Genomic DNA, 20506 nt, shown 5'->3' with positions numbered 1-20506 from the left:
TCACAAAACTGATTTCATGATTCTGTTATGCATTTCGTCCACGTAATGAAATTATCGTGACACATAATTCATTCTGTAAACTGCTGACTCACGAAATGTATTGCAGCAGGTCACAAAACTGATTTCATGATTCTGTTATGCATTTCGTCCACATAATGAAATGACCGTGACACATAATTCATTCCGTAAACTGCTGACTCACGAAATGTATTGCATCAGGTCACAAAACTGATTTCGTGATTCTGTTATGCATTTCGTCCACATAATGAAATTATCGTGACACATAAGTCATTTCGTAAACTGCTGACTCACGAAATGTATTGTACGTGATTCTATTATGCATTTCGTCCACAGAATGAAAGCATATGTCACTGAATGCATTTCGTAAGTTGTTAAGTTACTATTGCGTGGACGGAATGCCTTCTGTAACACAACACAATACTTCTGTGGACGAAATTGAAATAGGATGCACAGAATGATGCGTGTAGGTGCATTCCGTATTTACGTAGACAGAATTACTTTTGACCAAACATTTCGTCTACGACAGTGAATACTGCATTCAGCATTATGTCCATAGCATTATGTAAATATGAAAGGAAAAGGCCACCAGTCAATTTCGTCCACGAAATGATGTGCTCTCTTCAGTGTTTCGTGGACACAATGCAAACCAATTTGTGCATTCTGTGGACAAAAGGCGTTACGATGTAACATGGTTTCGTAATGAATATATGTATTTCGTCACACGAAAGTCATTCTGTCCACGAAATAAGGCATGTTACATTTGGCGCCCCATATGACTGTATAAAGCTCTCCCCACTTTGTTTTAATTTTGTAACTGTAAAATGTTGTTTAAGTTGAAAACTTTGATATACCACCTGTATTATGTTACTTTACATGTATTGTTAAGATTTGGGTGCAATTCTAGCAGCTTAGAGAACGTTTATTAATGTTTTCATTATGACCATGAGTTCATACACACTGAGTCTAACGTGACTAGCTGTAAACTCCGCTAGCAACTTTCCATGCATTCAGTGTAGTTTAGCTTAGTGTGCATGGAAAGTGCAATTCAGTCTAGCAGGAAATGAATGTACATTTAGTTTAGCATTATGTTTATGCATTACCTCCGTATGGTCTACGTCTGTGAGTGTTTAGTGAGTCAGTTAATAAACTGTCGTTCTTTGCACTTGAACATTCCATGTCGCATGTCTCCCTTGCTAGTAGGGCTGACAGTGATGGTATAGGAATGATGCATGTAATATAGCCCATTCAACTACTTGTTGTTAGAGAGTGATAAGGGGCACCTTATGTCAAAAATGATGGATGACCCAAAGGTCAAAAAGGTCAGGTTCATGTTTGGGTCAGTGGGCGTGTCTAGCAGTGGGCGTGTCTAGTATATTCTAGAAGATTCTGGAACATTCCAATAAGGTCACATGATGTGGGTGTGTCTTATGACATCACATGAGGAGGCGTTACTTTGCAGATGATGACATCACATGAGGAGGCGTTACTTTGCAGATGATTAGATGTGATTTAACAATTTAATGGTTAATTAATTAATATATGTATAGAATCAATAAAATTCTTTGTTCATGCTTGTGGAGATAGACTGGTGAGAGTGTTTGCTGACATTTCACAAAAATCAGGCTCCCCAAAAGTCAGGCCTCCCTCTCACAGCTAGGGCTGGGGGCACACTTTCACACACGCGCGCGCACGCACCCGTACACAGACACAGAGTAAAATGGTAGAATGAGTGCTAAAATGCTAAAAAATACCTTGGTGTGTAAAAAACCACAGAGTCCTGAGGAGATTCTGTAGGCAAAGGCCTGTGAGAGACAGAGTCCCTGAGAGATACAAAGTCCTGAGGAGATTCTGAAGGCAAAAGGTCTGTGAGAGACAGAGTCCCTGAGAGAGAGAGTCCGTGAGAGACTGAGTCCCCTGAGAGAGACAGAGTCCAGAGGAGATTCTGAAGACTGCGACCGTTCCCTCCGAGCGTATGACTGGAAATGAGTCGAAAACGAGAAGCTGGGAGGGCGTGGTTGTCCCAGATTTAGACTAGTATTTCTCGTACCAATGGGATCATTGGGTGTGGCCACCCTGTTAACCAATGAGCTTCCTTGAACTAGCGGTCATGTTCGGGCCATGTTCACCCATCCCCGGGTTACTATCGGTCACCCAACCACCCACCCTCCCTGGGCACCCGCCCACCCTCCCTCTACACCCCCCATGCAGACTCATCTGTAAGACATTAAAATCAAAGAAAGTTTTTACTAACCGTAGGGGTAAACCTAACTACCCCTAAAGGTCATGAGAGAGGTCATACTCACCCATTTCATGTGGTGTGAGGTTACTTTCGCCCACCCACCCTATGTGAACAACCCCGCACCCCACCAGGTGTGAGCATCCCCTGGGACTCATCTGTAAGACGTAAAATCAAAGAAAGTTTTTTACTACCCACAGGGGAAGACCTAACTACCCCTAAAGTTCATGAGAGAGGTCATACTTACCCATTTCATGTGGTGTGAGGTTACTTTCGCCCACCCACCCACCCCATCTGAACATCCCCGCACCCACCAGGTGTGAGCATCCCCTAGGGAGTCATAGGACTCATAGGACAACATGAACATCCTGGACCACCAAGTTTTAGGGGGTTTGTAAAAAAAAGAAATAGGAGGAGTTGCTTAGAGTTGTCGAGCCAATGGTGGAAGAAGTACAAGAAGAAGAAGAAGCGTTTGCCGGAACGTCTGGAGGAATCGTCACTCCTCAAAATGCTGTTTCTGAACCTGACGAGCGTTTGCTGGGAGCTCCTAGGAGAAAAAGACTCTTAGGATATCAGGAAGAACGTCAAGAACCTCACCCCAATGAGTTAGGAGGAAAAGAGAGATGGTGTAATCTAAGTTTAGGGTACGACTTTTATTTTCATCTGGGCCAACTGGGTCTGTAGGCCTATAGACTACTGAGACCGAACTGACGGCGGGAGCTCCTCCCGACACCGTCATGACTTTGAGATCTTACGATTGGAAAATGTGTCAAGAGATCGTCAGTAACTGCATCAAAAGTAAAATGCCTGGGAATGAGAGTATTTCTGCAATGTGGTGCACGGTGCCTACCGATTTTGACAAAGTGTACATGCGGTTCTTTTGCTGCCTGAAGAATGAACCCCCTTTGTCTTTCATTACACTCTCTCGTCAAGTGGGTGAGGATGTGGAAAAGGCTACACTGTAAATTGTGATTAGTTCACTTTATTTAAAAAACTGTGGAAACCCGTTGCCTTAGAAAAAGTAAGTAAATTAACTTAAAGTTTGTTGTACTGTATATTGTACATAATATTCTGAGTTGTAAGTTCATACGAAAGTTGTTGTTACTCACACACTCACCAACACAAACACACACACACACACACACATCCATATGTATATGTATACAGACACACACGCACACACACACACACACACACACACACACATTCAACAAAATGTAGTCGTTCAAACTAACTTGAGCTTCAAACTAACTTTCTTGCTTAAAGATTATTAAGTAATTATTCCAATTGTTAATACAACTTATATTGCACATTAACTTCCACAATAACTGCTTTTTGCATTGACATAGAATGTAATGCTAAACTGTTTTCATTCAAATAATGACAAGATTTACCACAAACATTACAGAGTGTGCACACTGCATGTATGAAACTCAGGCTTTTATACACATTTGTAGTTTGTGCAGAAGGTGATGTTGGAGTTAGCCTTAAGGGGTTGCATGAGAAATGTATGGTAGATCGTGTAAAAGACCTTATAGGTCTTATAGGCATATAAAGGCCTGCATCTGCAATGTAATCTGCATAATCTAGGAGGTCAAACATCAGTCTATATGACGATTTTTCAGATTTTTCATAAAGCCAGATTGTATTTGAGTATATACTGTAGACATATCAGCCTCACCACTTTAACTAAAGCAAACATTTTATATTCAATAGTTAATATTGAGATTGGATGTCAGTTGTCAATAAAATATTGTGTCTTTACATTCCTTGTGTCACTGATTACTTGTGTCCTTGTCTTCTGCCTCACACATTCTTTATACATACATAGCACCAAACCCTCATTATAGCCCCAAAATGTGCCGTGAATTTGGTGAGGTTTCACATGTACTCTTCAGTTTTTGAGATTGAGGTGTCTGTTGCAGTGTGTTTCCGTGTGATAGTGAGGCCTTGTTGTTGCGGACAGTATTATTTGGCGAGCTTCAACATTTTATCCATACCTACTTATGATAATAAACTGTATAAATAAACTCTCTCGTTCAATCCTCTAAGCAATATAATAAGGCTCATTTCCATAATGTTACACTTTCTTCATGGAATGGTGGGCATTTCATTCATTCATCATTGCTCTGTAAGCATTCTTGCATGCGTTAATTTTTTTGTTACAATTTCCTTACACTCCAGAAGCAAATTGACAGATTCACATTGTCAGATTCAGATGTTTTTTTTTATGTTTTCACGAGTGAAGTGAACTGAGTAATACTTACTTGACTTGCCTCACTTACTTAGTATAACTTCATCTAGATAAGTTCCTTTACTCGTCTTTTCCAGGCAAGCGGTTTCCAAATTTTTGCAAGTATAGTTGTATAGTTAACACATCAGATTGTATAGTGTACATTTCTCTGTGTACATGATTCAAGTGTTATCAGATCATTTGGTGTGTTTGTGATTTGACAACAAAATAGATTTTCATTTTAAAACAAGTGTTTCATTTTGTAAAAGATCCAAGGGATTCTGTTATTTGGCCGTGGCGGCTGTGTGTTAAAAATTGAATTTGAAATGTCAAAATTCTGCTAAAGCAATGGAAGGAAAAATCTGTAACAACAGTTCTCTAACCATTGCTCCATGATCTTACGAAGCCCCCTTTAGTCAAATAAATCTCCTCAGGTTGTAATATTCTCTTTTGACAACTCAACTGTTTTTTCAACAACTTTGTTTTCTGGAGATTTTAATCATTTTACATCTCTGAATGACAATATATCTTGTTTTATACTTTGAGAACCCCCCCCCATTTTTGTTTACCTCCCTCGTTTAGGTCAGAAAACAGGATCGGAAATCAGTTTCCGTCCTTTAACAGAGCATTGTTCAATTTCTAATAACCTCATAGTGATGGAATATCTGACGCATCTGTTTTTCCGGACAAATAGCAGACTGGGGAAACGTAAGACATGATCAATCCACGATTTGAGCGTTACGTTTTTTATTTGACATAGTGATGTCCAAACCTCCTGCAAATAGCTGTACAGTACATACCGGTATCTGTCTATATGATTTTCTTATAATAATTTCTTATAATATATTCTGTTAATACGCTGCATATATCTATAGTATTCTTACTACTATTATAAAGTTACTGCTACTTCATTGCACATATCTGTAGCCTACATGTTCATACATTGTTCATATGTTATATACTGCTAATACGCTGCACATATTTACCTTCTGGGTTTACCTTCTGTAAACCAGCTATTCTTATCAATTTCTTGTCCTGTCTGTCTATGCACCACCCGTCTATACTTTGTATATCACATTGCACTTTCCTGCTTTTTTGCACTTCTGGTTAGACGCAAACTGCATTTCGCTAACTTTGTACTTGTAGTAATACCAATAAAGTTGAATCTAATAAAGACCCAGCAATTCAAGTTGAATCTAATCTAAGACCTATACGTAAGTCAAGCACCATGTATTTGAGTCCTACTGCACCCTGTGCATGGAAAATGATAAATTACTTGTATATTACTTCACAGAGCGCACAATATTTTATTTTCAAAAAGCTGACACAGAGCGCACAAACTTTCTTTTCAAAATGGCGGACATAGCATTTTTCTCATTTTATAGCGACGCAAGGGGTGATTGATGACATTTTTGGGGGGTTTTGGGGGTGTGTCTTACAGAGACATGTTAGTTTTTCACAGTGTTTCATTGGTTGATAACAGTTCAGGGAGGAGTGTTGTAACATAAAGACATAAAAAGCATCGGGTAGGTGTGTACCAAGTAACTAACTTTCAAGACAGTCAAACCAATAACTTGTCAAGAGTTTCTGGACCTGTATTTACAAGGACAGGCTAATGGATCCTGAAATAACTTTTGCACCAAAAAGAGGAAAGCCGGAAACATTCGTAAACTTTTTTCATAAACCGAGCAATGCTCTGGAATACCAATGGATGCTGAGTGATGGTAGCATAGGAGGCTACTGTATGTTTTTGACAAAGAAGAATGCAGTGTGAAGCTATATGTTTTGGCTTCACCGTATTTGGTGTTTTCAGACGGGATGCTACACATCTCATTTTGCGCTGCCGATTGGATAATGTTTAGGGACATTTGGAGTGATCTTGAACTACCTGTTTCGGATAGCACCTTCACAGCATCATGGAATAGTTCGGTCTATACCAAATGTTACCATATTTATGCTAATTGTCTTGAAATAGAACCACAGGGGTTCATTCACCTGTGTAGTGATGACTACAGAATAGCAACATATGCTGAAGCAATATATGCTGTAGAAAATGATGTAGAGAAATTTGTACGAGGTCCTAAAGTGAGGTATCTATGGAAAGACATGTTTGTTTTAAGTAATGTTTTCAAAAAGGTTGATAGATTGTTCAAATGGAGTGTTGGCTTGAATAGATACCAAAGGATCAAGAGGCGTCTTTTCCCGACGCGTCGCCTTGATCTGGCCAACGATTGTGAATCGTCAGCTCTGGAATCAACGCCCCTCGACATACAAGAAGAAGAAAATGCTGAAACACCAATGATTGTCTCATCAACAAATATCTGTGAATCCTCTGAAGCTACTGGATTTGATTGTCACTACCTTACAACATCCTAAAGGCGTGTGTGTGCAACATTCTACAGCATATTGTCGCTGAGAAGTTATGTGAGAATTTGTTCGGCTGTGAAGTCCGGATGCCTACTACTACAAGACGCACATAGGGGATATAAAAAACAGAGATTTTTTAAGCCAGAATTGTTACAAGTCATCACGAGTGTTTTCCAGACATAAGAAATTCATGTAAACCCTCAAAATTCCTGGGCTGCTGTAGAGGCCCTTGTGTATGAAACATTACAATTAAGGAAAACATTGCTGAAGCTCTGGATTAAAGCTCTGGACTGTGAAAAATACTTTTTTCAAAAGATCATTGTGTTAGAAACCGGCAATCAAAAGATTCTGCCTTTTCAAGATTCTGTTATACCATAGAATTTACAGTGCCTTAGCATCGTTTTAATGCCCTTAAAAACAAATGATGTTTGCTAGGTCATTGTCTGAAGACTGCTCTAACCTATTGTATGTAGGGGCTTCCATTAACAAACCATATCACGTAACAGTATGTGTAACTTGAGAAAACATGTCAGACAACATATAACAGCTGTATGTACATATACTGTAGATGTTTGTATCATTAAGTTGTATGAAAATGAAAATGTGTTTTTTTCTATTTATAGATAGCTTTTAAACTATTTAGATACTTTACCATTGTAAATGTGTTTGTGTGGGTGACAATAAATGTTTTCAAAATCATTATTTGGTGAAAAGGTTATAATGGCGGATCCTCTAAATGCGGCTTACTATACACCATCCAGTGAGGGGTCGGTAAAACAAGATTAAAAGAAGCTGTATTTAAAGATACAGGTGTACGTTTGTCTGACAAAGATGTCACCGACTGGTTACCTGTTGAGGATTCTTATACACTTCACAAAAATATGCATGTCAATTACAAGAGAATTACAGTTTCAAGCAGACTTGGTTGATGCCTATATACTCGAAGTAGAATGATAACTTTAAATATACAGTACGTTGACACACATAGACTTTTTTAGCAAATAAGCCTGGCTATGTGTTCTGAAAATAATAATTGTATAAATAGCTGAATTCATTTGAAAGGAATTGCATGCAAACCGACCGTGGGACAGAATTCTTCAACAAACATATGTTTTGTATTATAAAGAGACTATTACTTTAATAACTCAGCAGCACTGAAGAAACATATTGTAAGCCTGTTCATTTAAAACAAATAAAACTCCCTCTGACAGTGGTGACTTTAGAACTGACAGTGGACACTCTGACGGCTGGTGACAGTGGCCTCATTACAACATACAATTCCAAAACGTATACCACTCAAGTCAATAGCTTCTTGCTTAACAACTTTGTTATTTTTTGGACCAAAAGTTAAATTTAAGTTAAAAAGTTTTTTAAGGAATATAAGGTACAATTAAGCAATATCATTATTAAAAGTACCCATCCCTATATCATCAAATATCAAATCATCATAGTAAAGTGGAAGCCAGCTTGCACAAACATTAGCTATCATTTTCCTAACTAGCAGTGTTAGCCCATAAATATGAGCATAGACTAACATGGTAAGCCGATCATATGTGCTAATTCAAAAAAGGATGGTAACGTTATAACATTAGTGTTGGTGAAAGAAGCCTGGTATGTGGATGCATGCAGTACGCATGATCAGGGCTGTACGTTAACTTTTTTGCACAGGTGCTACAGAGGTTAAACGTTTTAGCACCAGCCACAAATTCTGTACCATCGGAATAAAACTTCTAAAATCTCTAAAAACAATCACAAGTATAGGGCAGTTCATCAAGAGCAAAATCTATCAGTATGGTATGATATGCCATGCTATTTTGTTGTTGTGTTTTTATAAAAAACAAAAAAATAATCCCTGACAGTTCCATACAGTTCGACGGGTATCAGAAAGAGAGGTCATGCTACTCCATCCTCAGTGTTCCGCTGGCGGGTCGGGTATCCCCCTCCCCCACCTCCCCCAACATTCTAAAACAATTGTATACACCATATTGCTAACATGGTAATGGTATACACCATTTGAAAGCTTGGACTCTTGGGAATACAAACATGAAAACTTTTTTCATGTAGGCTAAAATCTGTATAGTGCTTGACATTGTCAGATTAATCTTAATATGTCTCACTTAAATCTAATCGAAAATGCCCTCTTCCCCCTCTATCACCTTTGGTGCTACCCTAACTGCAGTGTATATCCTTAGCAATAAGTAAATTCACCATATTGGGTCTTGACATATTCACAGGAATCTATAGAAATGGAATCTTCATGTTGTTTTATCCAATATAAGTTGTGCAAATGTATAGTCTATCTTATACACACCCATTGAAGCAACAAAGAAAATGGAAAAAATGAGACTTTTGTGTAATTATTCCATATTTTGTGTAGCCATTCTATATCAGAACCCCTGACATACAATCCAAATAGTCTACAAGAAACTTCAGAGTGTTATCATTAATTTGAGACCAAGATTATGCTTCTGCACAAAAGGGGTTCATTTGCATGTAAGCATTTGATTGTCAGTATGCATTTTGGATAACCAATAGTCCAATGGGGAGTTTCCATAGGGTATTTTATAAAACTCATGAGCATGTCTTGCCAAATAATAGTCTAAAGTACCCATATTTTCATTCTATATTGATCTACTGTTGCACACAGCTTCACAAGACCTGGTGCTAGGGCTCAATTGTGTTTCTAAGTCATATCAAGTGAGCTAGAGGGCTGAAACGTGGTCAGTTCAGAGATGCTTGTAATCCGACAGAAAGAAAAATCTATATTCTAGCCTTTGTAACTCTGTGTCAGTACATCACACAGTTATTCTGATTATTTCCAAAGAAACTACAGTGTCTCTGCCTGACTACAGTGTCCAAAGAGGTCAAGCATTGGATAAGCCCAACTAGGTGGCCTCTGAAGCAGGCGCTGTGCAATTTCAGGCAAATTCCGATGGTACAGAATTTGTGGCTGGTGCTAAAACGTTTAACCTCTGTAGCACCTGTGCAAAAAAGTTAACGTACAGCCCTGATCATGCGTACTGCATGCATCCACATACCAGGCTTCTTTCACCAACACTAATGTTATAACGTTACCATCCTTTTTTGAATTAGCACATATGATCGGCTTACCATGTTAGTCTATGCTCATATTTATGGGCTAACACTGCTAGTTAGGAAAATGATAGCTAATGTTTGTGCAAGCTGGCTTCCACTTTACTATGATGATTTGATATTTGATGATATAGGGATGGGTACTTTTAATAATGATATTGCTTAATTGTACCTTATATTCCTTAAAAAACTTTTTAACTTAAATTTAACTTTTGGTCCAAAAAATAACAAAGTTGTTAAGAAAGAAGCTATTGACTTGAGTGGTATACGTTTTGGAATTGTATGTTGTAATGAGGCCACTGTCACCAGCCGTCAGAGTGTCCACTGTCAGTTCTAAAGTCACCACTGTCAGAGGGAGTTTTATTTGTTTTAAATGAACAGGCTTACAATATGTTTCTTCAGTGCTGCTGAGTTATTAAAGTAATAGTCTCTTTATAATACAAAACATATGTTTGTTGAAGAATTCTGTCCCACGGTCGGTTTGCATGCAATTCCTTTCAAATGAATTCAGCTATTTATACAATTATTATTTTCAGAACACATAGCCAGGCTTATTTGCTAAAAAAGTCTATGTGTGTCAACGTACTGTATATTTAAAGTTATCATTCTACTTCGAGTATATAGGCATCAACCAAGTCTGCTTGAAACTGTAATTCTCTTGTAATTGACATGCATATTTTTGTGAAGTGTATAAGAATCCTCAACAGGTAACCAGTCGGTGACATCTTTGTCAGACAAACGTACACCTGTATCTTTAAATACAGCTTCTTTTAATCTTGTTTTACCGACCCCTCACTGGATGGTGTATAGTAAGCCGCATTTAGAGGATCCGCCATTATAACCTTTTCACCAAATAATGATTTTGAAAACATTTATTGTCACCCACACAAACACATTTACAATGGTAAAGTATCTAAATAGTTTAAAAGCTATCTATAAATAGAAAAAAACACATTTTCATTTTCATACAACTTAATGATACAAACATCTACAGTATATGTACATACAGCTGTTATATGTTGTCTGACATGTTTTCTCAAGTTACACATACTGTTACGTGATATGGTTTGTCAATGGAAGCCCCTACATACAATAGGTTAGAGCAGTCTTCAGACAATGACCTAGCAAACATCATTTGTTTTTAAGGGCATTAAAACGATGCTAAGGCACTGTAAATTCTATGGTATAACAGAATCTTGAAAAGGCAGAATCTTTTGATTGCCGGTTTCTAACACAATGATCTTTTGAAAAAAGTATTTTTCACAGTCCAGAGCTTTAATCCAGAGCTTCAGCAATGTTTTCCTTAATTGTAATGTTTCATACACAAGGGCCTCTACAGCAGCCCAGGAATTTTGAGGGTTTACATGAATTTCTTATGTCTGGAAAACACTCGTGATGACTTGTAACAATTCTGGCTTAAAAAGTCTCTGTTTTTTATATCCCCTATGTGCGTCTTGTAGTAGTAGGCATCCGGACTTCACAGCCGAACAAATTCTCACATAACTTCTCAGCGACAATATGCTGTAGAATGTTGCACACACACGCCTTTAGGATGTTGTAAGGTAGTGACAATCAAATCCAGTAGCTTCAGAGGATTCACAGATATTTGTTGATGAGACAATCATTGGTGTTTCAGCATTTTCTTCTTCTTGTATGTCGAGGGGCGTTGATTCCAGAGCTGACGATTCACAATCGTTGGCCAGATCAAGGCGACGCGTCGGGAAAAGACGCCTCTTGATCCTTTGGTATCTATTCAAGCCAACACTCCATTTGAACAATCTATCAACCTTTTTGAAAACATTACTTAAAACAAACATGTCTTTCCATAGATACCTCACTTTAGGACCTCGTACAAATTTCTCTACATCATTTTCTACAGCATATATTGCTTCAGCATATGTTGCTATTCTGTAGTCATCACTACACAGGTGAATGAACCCCTGTGGTTCTATTTCAAGACAATTAGCATAAATATGGTAACATTTGGTATAGACCGAACTATTCCATGATGCTGTGAAGGAGCTATCCGAAACAGGTAGTTCAAGATCACTCCAAATGTCCCTAAACATTATCCAATCGGCAGCGCAAAATGAGATGTGTAGCATCCCGTCTGAAAACACCAAATACGGTGAAGCCAAAACATATAGCTTCACACTGCATTCTTCTTTGTCAAAAACATACAGTAGCCTCCTATGCTACCATCACTCAGCATCCATTGGTATTCCAGAGCATTGCTCGGTTTATGAAAAAAGTTTACGAATGTTTCCGGCTTTCCTCTTTTTGGTGCAAAAGTTATTTCAGGATCCATTAGCCTGTCCTTGTAAATACAGGTCCAGAAACTCTTGACAAGTTATTGGTTTGACTGTCTTGAAAGTTAGTTACTTGGTACACACCTACCCGATGCTTTTTATGTCTTTATGTTACAACACTCCTCCCTGAACTGTTATCAACCAATGAAACACTGTGAAAAACTAACATGTCTCTGTAAGACACACCCCCAAAACCCCCCAAAAATGTCATCAATCACCCCTTGCGTCGCTATAAAATGAGAAAAATGCTATGTCCGCCATTTTGAAAAGAAAGTTTGTGCGCTCTGTGTCAGCTTTTTGAAAATACAATATTGTGCGCTCTGTGAAGTAATATACAAGTAATTTATCATTTTCCATGCACAGGGTGCAGTAGGACTCAAATACATGGTGCTTGACTTACGTATAGGTCTTAGATTAGATTCAACTTGAATTGCTGGGTCTTTATTAGATTCAACTTTATTGGTATTACTACAAGTACAAAGTTAGCGAAATGCAGTTTGCGTCTAACCAGAAGTGCAAAAAAGCAGGAAAGTGCAATGTGATATACAAAGTATAGACGGGTGGTGCATAGACAGACAGGACAAGAAATTGATAAGAATAGCTGGTTTACAGAAGGTAAACCCAGAAGGTAAATATGTGCAGCGTATTAGCAGTATATAACATATGAACAATGTATGAACATGTAGGCTACAGATATGTGCAATGAAGTAGCAGTAACTTTATAATAGTAGTAAGAATACTATAGATATATGCAGCGTATTAACAGAATATATTATAAGAAATTATTATAAGAAAATCATATAGACAGATACCGGTATGTACTGTACAGCTATTTGCAGGAGGTTTGGACATCACTATGTCAAATAAAAAACGTAACGCTCAAATCGTGGATTGATCATGTCTTACGTTTCCCCAGTCTGCTATTTTTCCGGAAAAACAGATGCGTCAGATATTCCATCACTATGAGGTTATTAGAAATTGAACAATGCTCTGTTAAAGGACGGAAACTGATTTCCGATCCTGTTTTCTGACCTAAACGAGGGAGGTAAACAAAAATGGGGGGGGGTTCTCAAAGTATAAAACAAGATATATTGTCATTCAGAGATGTAAAATGATTAAAATCTCCAGAAAACAAAGTTGTTGAAAAAACAGTTGAGTTGTCAAAAGAGAATATTACAACCTGAGGAGATTTATTTGACTAAAGGGGGCTTCGTAAGATCATGGAGCAATGGTTAGAGAACTGTTGTTACAGATTTTTCCTTCCATTGCTTTAGCAGAATTTTGACATTTCAAATTCAATTTTTAACACACAGCCGCCACGGCCAAATAACAGAATCCCTTGGATCTTTTACAAAATGAAACACTTGTTTTAAAATGAAAATCTATTTTGTTGTCAAATCACAAACACACCAAATGATCTGATAACACTTGAATCATGTACACAGAGAAATGTACACTATACAATCTGATGTGTTAACTATACAACTATACTTGCAAAAATTTGGAAACCGCTTGCCTGGAAAAGACGAGTAAAGGAACTTATCTAGATGAAGTTATACTAAGTAAGTGAGGCAAGTCAAGTAAGTATTACTCAGTTCACTTCACTCGTGAAAACATAAAAAAAAACATCTGAATCTGACAATGTGAATCTGTCAATTTGCTTCTGGAGTGTAAGGAAATTGTAACAAAAAAATTAACGCATGCAAGAATGCTTACAGAGCAATGATGAATGAATGAAATGCCCACCATTCCATGAAGAAAGTGTAACATTATGGAAATGAGCCTTATTATATTGCTTAGAGGATTGAACGAGAGAGTTTATTTATACAGTTTATTATCATAAGTAGGTATGGATAAAATGTTGAAGCTCGCCAAATAATACTGTCCGCAACAACAAGGCCTCACTATCACACGGAAACACACTGCAACAGACACCTCAATCTCAAAAACTGAAGAGTACATGTGAAACCTCACCAAATTCACGGCACATTTTGGGGCTATAATGAGGGTTTGGTGCTATGTATGTATAAAGAATGTGTGAGGCAGAAGACAAGGACACAAGTAATCAGTGACACAAGGAATGTAAAGACACAATATTTTATTGACAACTGACATCCAATCTCAATATTAACTATTGAATATAAAATGTTTGCTTTAGTTAAAGTGGTGAGGCTGATATGTCTACAGTATATACTCAAATACAATCTGGCTTTATGAAAAATCTGAAAAATCGTCATATAGACTGATGTTTGACCTCCTAGATTATGCAGATTACATTGCAGATGCAGGCCTTTATATGCCTATAAGACCTATAAGGTCTTTTACACGATCTACCATACATTTCTCATGCAACCCCTTAAGGCTAACTCCAACATCACCTTCTGCACAAACTACAAATGTGTATAAAAGCCTGAGTTTCATACATGCAGTGTGCACACTCTGTATTGTTTGTGGTAAATCTTGTCATTATTTGAATGAAAACAGTTTAGCATTACATTCTATGTCAATGCAAAAAGCAGTTATTGTGGAAGTTAATGTGCAATATAAGTTGTATTAACAATTGGAATAATTACTTAATAATCTTTAAGCAAGAAAGTTAGTTTGAAGCTCAAGTTAGTTTGAACGACTACATTTTGTTGAATGTGTGTGTGTGTGTGTGTGTGTGTGTGTGTGTGTGCGTGTGTGTCTGTATACATATACATATGGATGTGTGTGTGTGTGTGTGTGTTTGTGTTGGTGAGTGTGTGAGTAACAACAACTTTCGTATGAACTTACAACTCAGAATATTATGTACAATATACAGTACAACAAACTTTAAGTTAATTTACTTACTTTTTCTAAGGCAACGGGTTTCCACAGTTTTTTAAATAAAGTGAACTAATCACAATTTACAGTGTAGCCTTTTCCACATCCTCACCCACTTGACGAGAGAGTGTAATGAAAGACAAAGGGGGTTCATTCTTCAGGCAGCAAAAGAACCGCATGTACACTTTGTCAAAATCGGTAGGCACCGTGCACCACATTGCAGAAATACTCTCATTCCCAGGCATTTTACTTTTGATGCAGTTACTGACGATCTCTTGACACATTTTCCAATCGTAAGATCTCAAAGTCATGACGGTGTCGGGAGGAGCTCCCGCCGTCAGTTCGGTCTCAGTAGTCTATAGGCCTACAGACCCAGTTGGCCCAGATGAAAATAAAAGTCGTACCCTAAACTTAGATTACACCATCTCTCTTTTCCTCCTAACTCATTGGGGTGAGGTTCTTGACGTTCTTCCTGATATCCTAAGAGTCTTTTTCTCCTAGGAGCTCCCAGCAAACGCTCGTCAGGTTCAGAAACAGCATTTTGAGGAGTGACGATTCCTCCAGACGTTCCGGCAAACGCTTCTTCTTCTTCTTGTACTTCTTCCACCATTGGCTCGACAACTCTAAGCAACTCCTCCTATTTCTTTTTTTTACAAACCCCCTAAAACTTGGTGGTCCAGGATGTTCATGTTGTCCTATGAGTCCTATGACTCCCTAGGGGATGCTCACACCTGGTGGGTGCGGGGATGTTCAGATGGGGTGGGTGGGTGGGCGAAAGTAACCTCACACCACATGAAATGGGTAAGTATGACCTCTCTCATGAACTTTAGGGGTAGTTAGGTCTTCCCCTGTGGGTAGTAAAAAACTTTCTTTGATTTTACGTCTTACAGATGAGTCCCAGGGGATGCTCACACCTGGTGGGGTGCGGGGTTGTTCACATAGGGTGGGTGGGCGAAAGTAACCTCACACCACATGAAATGGGTGAGTATGACCTCTCTCATGACCTTTAGGGGTAGTTAGGTTTACCCCTACGGTTAGTAAAAACTTTCTTTGATTTTAATGTCTTACAGATGAGTCTGCATGGGGGGTGTAGAGGGAGGGTGGGCGGGTGCCCAGGGAGGGTGGGTGGTTGGGTGACCGATAGTAACCCGGGGATGGGTGAACATGGCCCGAACATGACCGCTAGTTCAAGGAAGCTCATTGGTTAACAGGGTGGCCACACCCAATGATCCCATTGGTACGAGAAATACTAGTCTAAATCTGGGACAACCACGCCCTCCCAGCTTCTCGTTTTCGACTCATTTCCAGTCATACGCTCGGAGGGAACGGTCGCAGTCTTCAGAATCTCCTCTGGACTCTGTCTCTCTCAGGGGACTCAGTCTCTCACGGACTCTCTCTCTCAGGGACTCTGTCTCTCACAGACCTTTTGCCTTCAGAATCTCCTCAGGACTTTGTATCTCTCAGGGACTCTGTCTCTCACAGGCCTTTGCCTACAGAATCTCCTCAGGACTCTGTGGTTTTTTACACACCAAGGTATTTTTTAGCATTTTAGCACTCATTCTACCATTTTACTCTGTGTCTGTGTACGGGTGCGTGCGCGCGCGTGTGTGAAAGTGTGCCCCCAGCCCTAGCTGTGAGAGGGAGGCCTGACTTTTGGGGAGCCTGATTTTTGTGAAATGTCAGCAAACACTCTCACCAGTCTATCTCCACAAGCATGAACAAAGAATTTTATTGATTCTATACATATATTAATTAATTAACCATTAAATTGTTAAATCACATCTAATCATCTGCAAAGTAACGCCTCCTCATGTGATGTCATCATCTGCAAAGTAACGCCTCCTCATGTGATGTCATAAGACACACCCACATCATGTGACCTTATTGGAATGTTCCAGAATCTTCTAGAATATACTAGACACGCCCACTGCTAGACACGCCCACTGACCCAAACATGAACCTGACCTTTTTGACCTTTGGGTCATCCATCATTTTTGACATAAGGTGCCCCTTATCACTCTCTGTTGTTTTGTTTGAACTTTTCCTAAAGGAATAAATGTGATAAGCCAGTTTTGGTCTCAGTCCCTTCACCGTCTGACTAGTTATATATTACTAATAAAGCTTAACCAACTTTATTATAAGGGTCCCCCATACTGATAGTTATATATTACTAATATATTAATTAAGCTTAACCAACTTTATTATAAGGGGCTCCACACTGATAGCTATATACTACTAATATATTAATAAAGCTTAACCAACTTTATTATAAGGGTCCCCCATACTGATAGTTATATATTACTAATATATTAATTAAGCTTAACCAACTTTATTATAAGGGGCTCCACACTGATAGCTATATACTACTAATATATTAATTAAGCTTAACCAACTTTATTATAAGGGTCCCCCATACTGATAGTTATATATTACTAATATATTAATTAAGCTTAACCAACTTTATTATAAGGGGCCCCACGCTTATAGCTATATACTACTAATATATTAATTAAACTTAACCAACTTTATTGCAAGCGGTTTCGGCGCCGACAACAGTGGCAGCATGTCAAGGTAGCTCCGTGTTTTTTTCTTGAATTTCCCCTTGGGGATCAATAAAGTATCTATCTATCTATCTATCTATCTATCTATTGTAAGGGTCCTATGGAGAGCGGTTCATATTGGGATAGGCAGAAGCACAGTTTAATAACAATTAGTTAAATAATAAGTCATTAACTTTTCTATTAACATATAGTTTGCAAATAAACATTTAACATTTAAATGATGCCAGAAAGAACTGTTAATTAGTGCCAAAAAGACATTTAGTTAACTATTAACACATATTAATACAATATTAGTTAATAGATTTGCTAAAACATTAACATACAGATTTTATGCAAACAACTAATATTTAATTAATGATTTAAAAACTATTAACTTGTGCAAAATAGATATGTTGTAACAATTAACAAATATTAACAAAGGGTTAGGTAATTACTAGTTTACTATTTATTATGTCACCTTATTATGGAGTGTTACCAATTAGTATAATCCAGCAAATCAATTATTTTATCTGAAATTAGGTGCTCAGTTTGTTGTTTTTATTTTGCCATTGACATAAATGACACTCATGGTTCTGACCAAGGTGTGTGTGTAACCCACAGTTCAAATAGAACCATAAATAACCTTAGTGATATAAATAAATAAATATTTATATGAATAAAGAGCAATAAACATGTGTGATGTGATTTGGATTATGTTCTCTGCTTTGCGTATCTAGTTTGCTTAATGTGCTTCTGATAGACTGTTGGTGCCGGGCTGGCAGCGTACAGCCACAGCCTTAATTTGGATATGCAGGTGTGTTGTCATAACCAACACAAATGTGCATCCTCTCTCCGAGATCAATGGTCTTTGCCTGTGCCATAATTGTTTTCAGTTTAATAGATTCAACTACTGTAATAGATTGACAGCACACTTTCCTGACACTATGATGCAGACAATCTGCCCCTGAATGTGGAGCTTTTTACAGACAAGTTCAAGAAGCTGTAAGATAATACTGCAAAAAAACAGTTATACAATTTACTAAATCTAAAAAATCTTGGGGGAAAATATTTTTTTATTCTACGATCTGAACATTGAGTTATATGGAGGATATGTCAAATTATGAGAAAGAGAATGTGCCATCTCAGAATGTTTTTATGATTGAATAACACGTATTTAACCGCTAATGGCAATAAATTGGACTTTTATCTGACACCTGACAAGGCTCACACACCACACTGTGAGTGAAATTAACGTTTTCTCAAATGTGTGATTCCATAACCTCTCAAATAAAAATATTAAAAAATCAGAATTAATACAAAAAACATTTATAAGCAATTAGATCATAACAAAAAAGTAAAGAAATGTAAAAATAAATAAATAAGTATAGAATGAAAAAATAAATAGAAATCATTATGGACTAACACTAGAACTGTCAAGAATGTCAAATCTACTTACTAGAACTACCATTGTAAAAATGCAAATTTCACCAATTTGTTTTTATATATTAAAATGACCCATAACATCCTTTAGTGATAAAGAGGTAATAGTAAAAGAAAATACTATGTGTTCTGGTAACATTTTACTAGGCCACACTTTATTGTGTATTTGTATTTTTTTACAATCTACACGCTCAGATTACCAACAAAGTACCTGTTGACAATGACTATAACTACAATTTATGGTTGAGGTTAAGATTAGGGGTTGGGTCTGGTTAAGGTGATATTCAGTAATTGTTCAACATAATTTTACTGAACTTCAATCTTCACAGATAATCTGTTAAGTCTACTGTGTGCGGGCAAACTATCCAAGTTATGTGTTACTTGTGTTCTTAAAAAGTGCTCTCAGATAAAGACAGTGAATTAATTCAATTAATAAACAACATAAAAGCAATAAGATCAGAACATAGAAGTAAACCGATTAAAAAGTAATAAATACAACCCCAAAACAGAAAAAGTTTGGACGTTGTGTAAAATGCAAATCAAAACAAAATGTGATAATATACAGTACAAGTCTCGTAAACCCATATTTAGCAGCAAAAAGGACACAGAAAACATATCTACTAAAATTTGGACTATTTCATGGAAAATATATGTTAATTTTGAATTTGATGCCAGCAACATGTTTCAAAAAAAGTTGTGACAGGAGCATGTTTACCTCTTCATATAGCACAATTCTGTAAATGTTTAGAAACTGAGTAGACTATTTGCCAGAGTTTTGAGAATGAAATGTTGTCCCATTACTCCCCAATACACGTTTTCAGTTGCTCAACAGTATGGGGTATTCTTAGTGATGTTTTTCATTCCATTATTCACCTAATTCAGGCCCAGATAAGACGGTGGTATTTTCTGTATTGTGTCGCAATATAATTTTGGCTGTTTATCTGCATTAATGCAACATTCAATAAGCAAACGCATAAATAAAGTGGTTGCTGTGGTGGTTGCTAGGGTAATCATGTTGGTGCTATGATGGTTGCTAGGGTCACATTATAGTGGTTGTTGGTAGGTTGTTGCCAAGGTAATTAGCATGGTTGCAAGGGTATTGCTAGGGTAATTAGAATGGTTGCTAGGGCATTGCTAGGGTATGGTGGTTACTATGCTAAATAGTGTGGTTGCTATGCTGGTTGGTAACTTTCAGTTAGGGAAAGTTAGGTATTTATTTTGCCAATCTGCAAAAAATAGCTTTTTCACTACTTGTTCCTATAGGTGTCTAACACCTCCCAATTTATCCACGGCCAAATCCTTGGGGAAACTCCTGGAGAGCCCATCAAGTTTGGGGTGCCCAGAGAGACTGGGCGAAATTTTTTTTTAACCAATATTAGCTTTTGAGATGTCTAGGTGTTTTAAGGGTGCTGGTTTTATTGAACAAAACAAAACTTAAAGCGTAACTTTCGCCAAAATGCAT

Source organism: Alosa pseudoharengus, unplaced genomic scaffold (assembly GCF_046254945.1).
Source record: "Alosa pseudoharengus isolate Yale_2024_CS ecotype anadromous, Long Island Sound unplaced genomic scaffold, YU_APseudo_1.1 YU_APseudo_1.1_scf_21, whole genome shotgun sequence".
Taxonomy (NCBI): Eukaryota; Metazoa; Chordata; class Actinopteri; order Clupeiformes; family Clupeidae; genus Alosa; species Alosa pseudoharengus.
The sequence above is the reverse complement of the archived record's forward strand: the minus strand, read 5'-3'. Positions refer to the sequence as shown.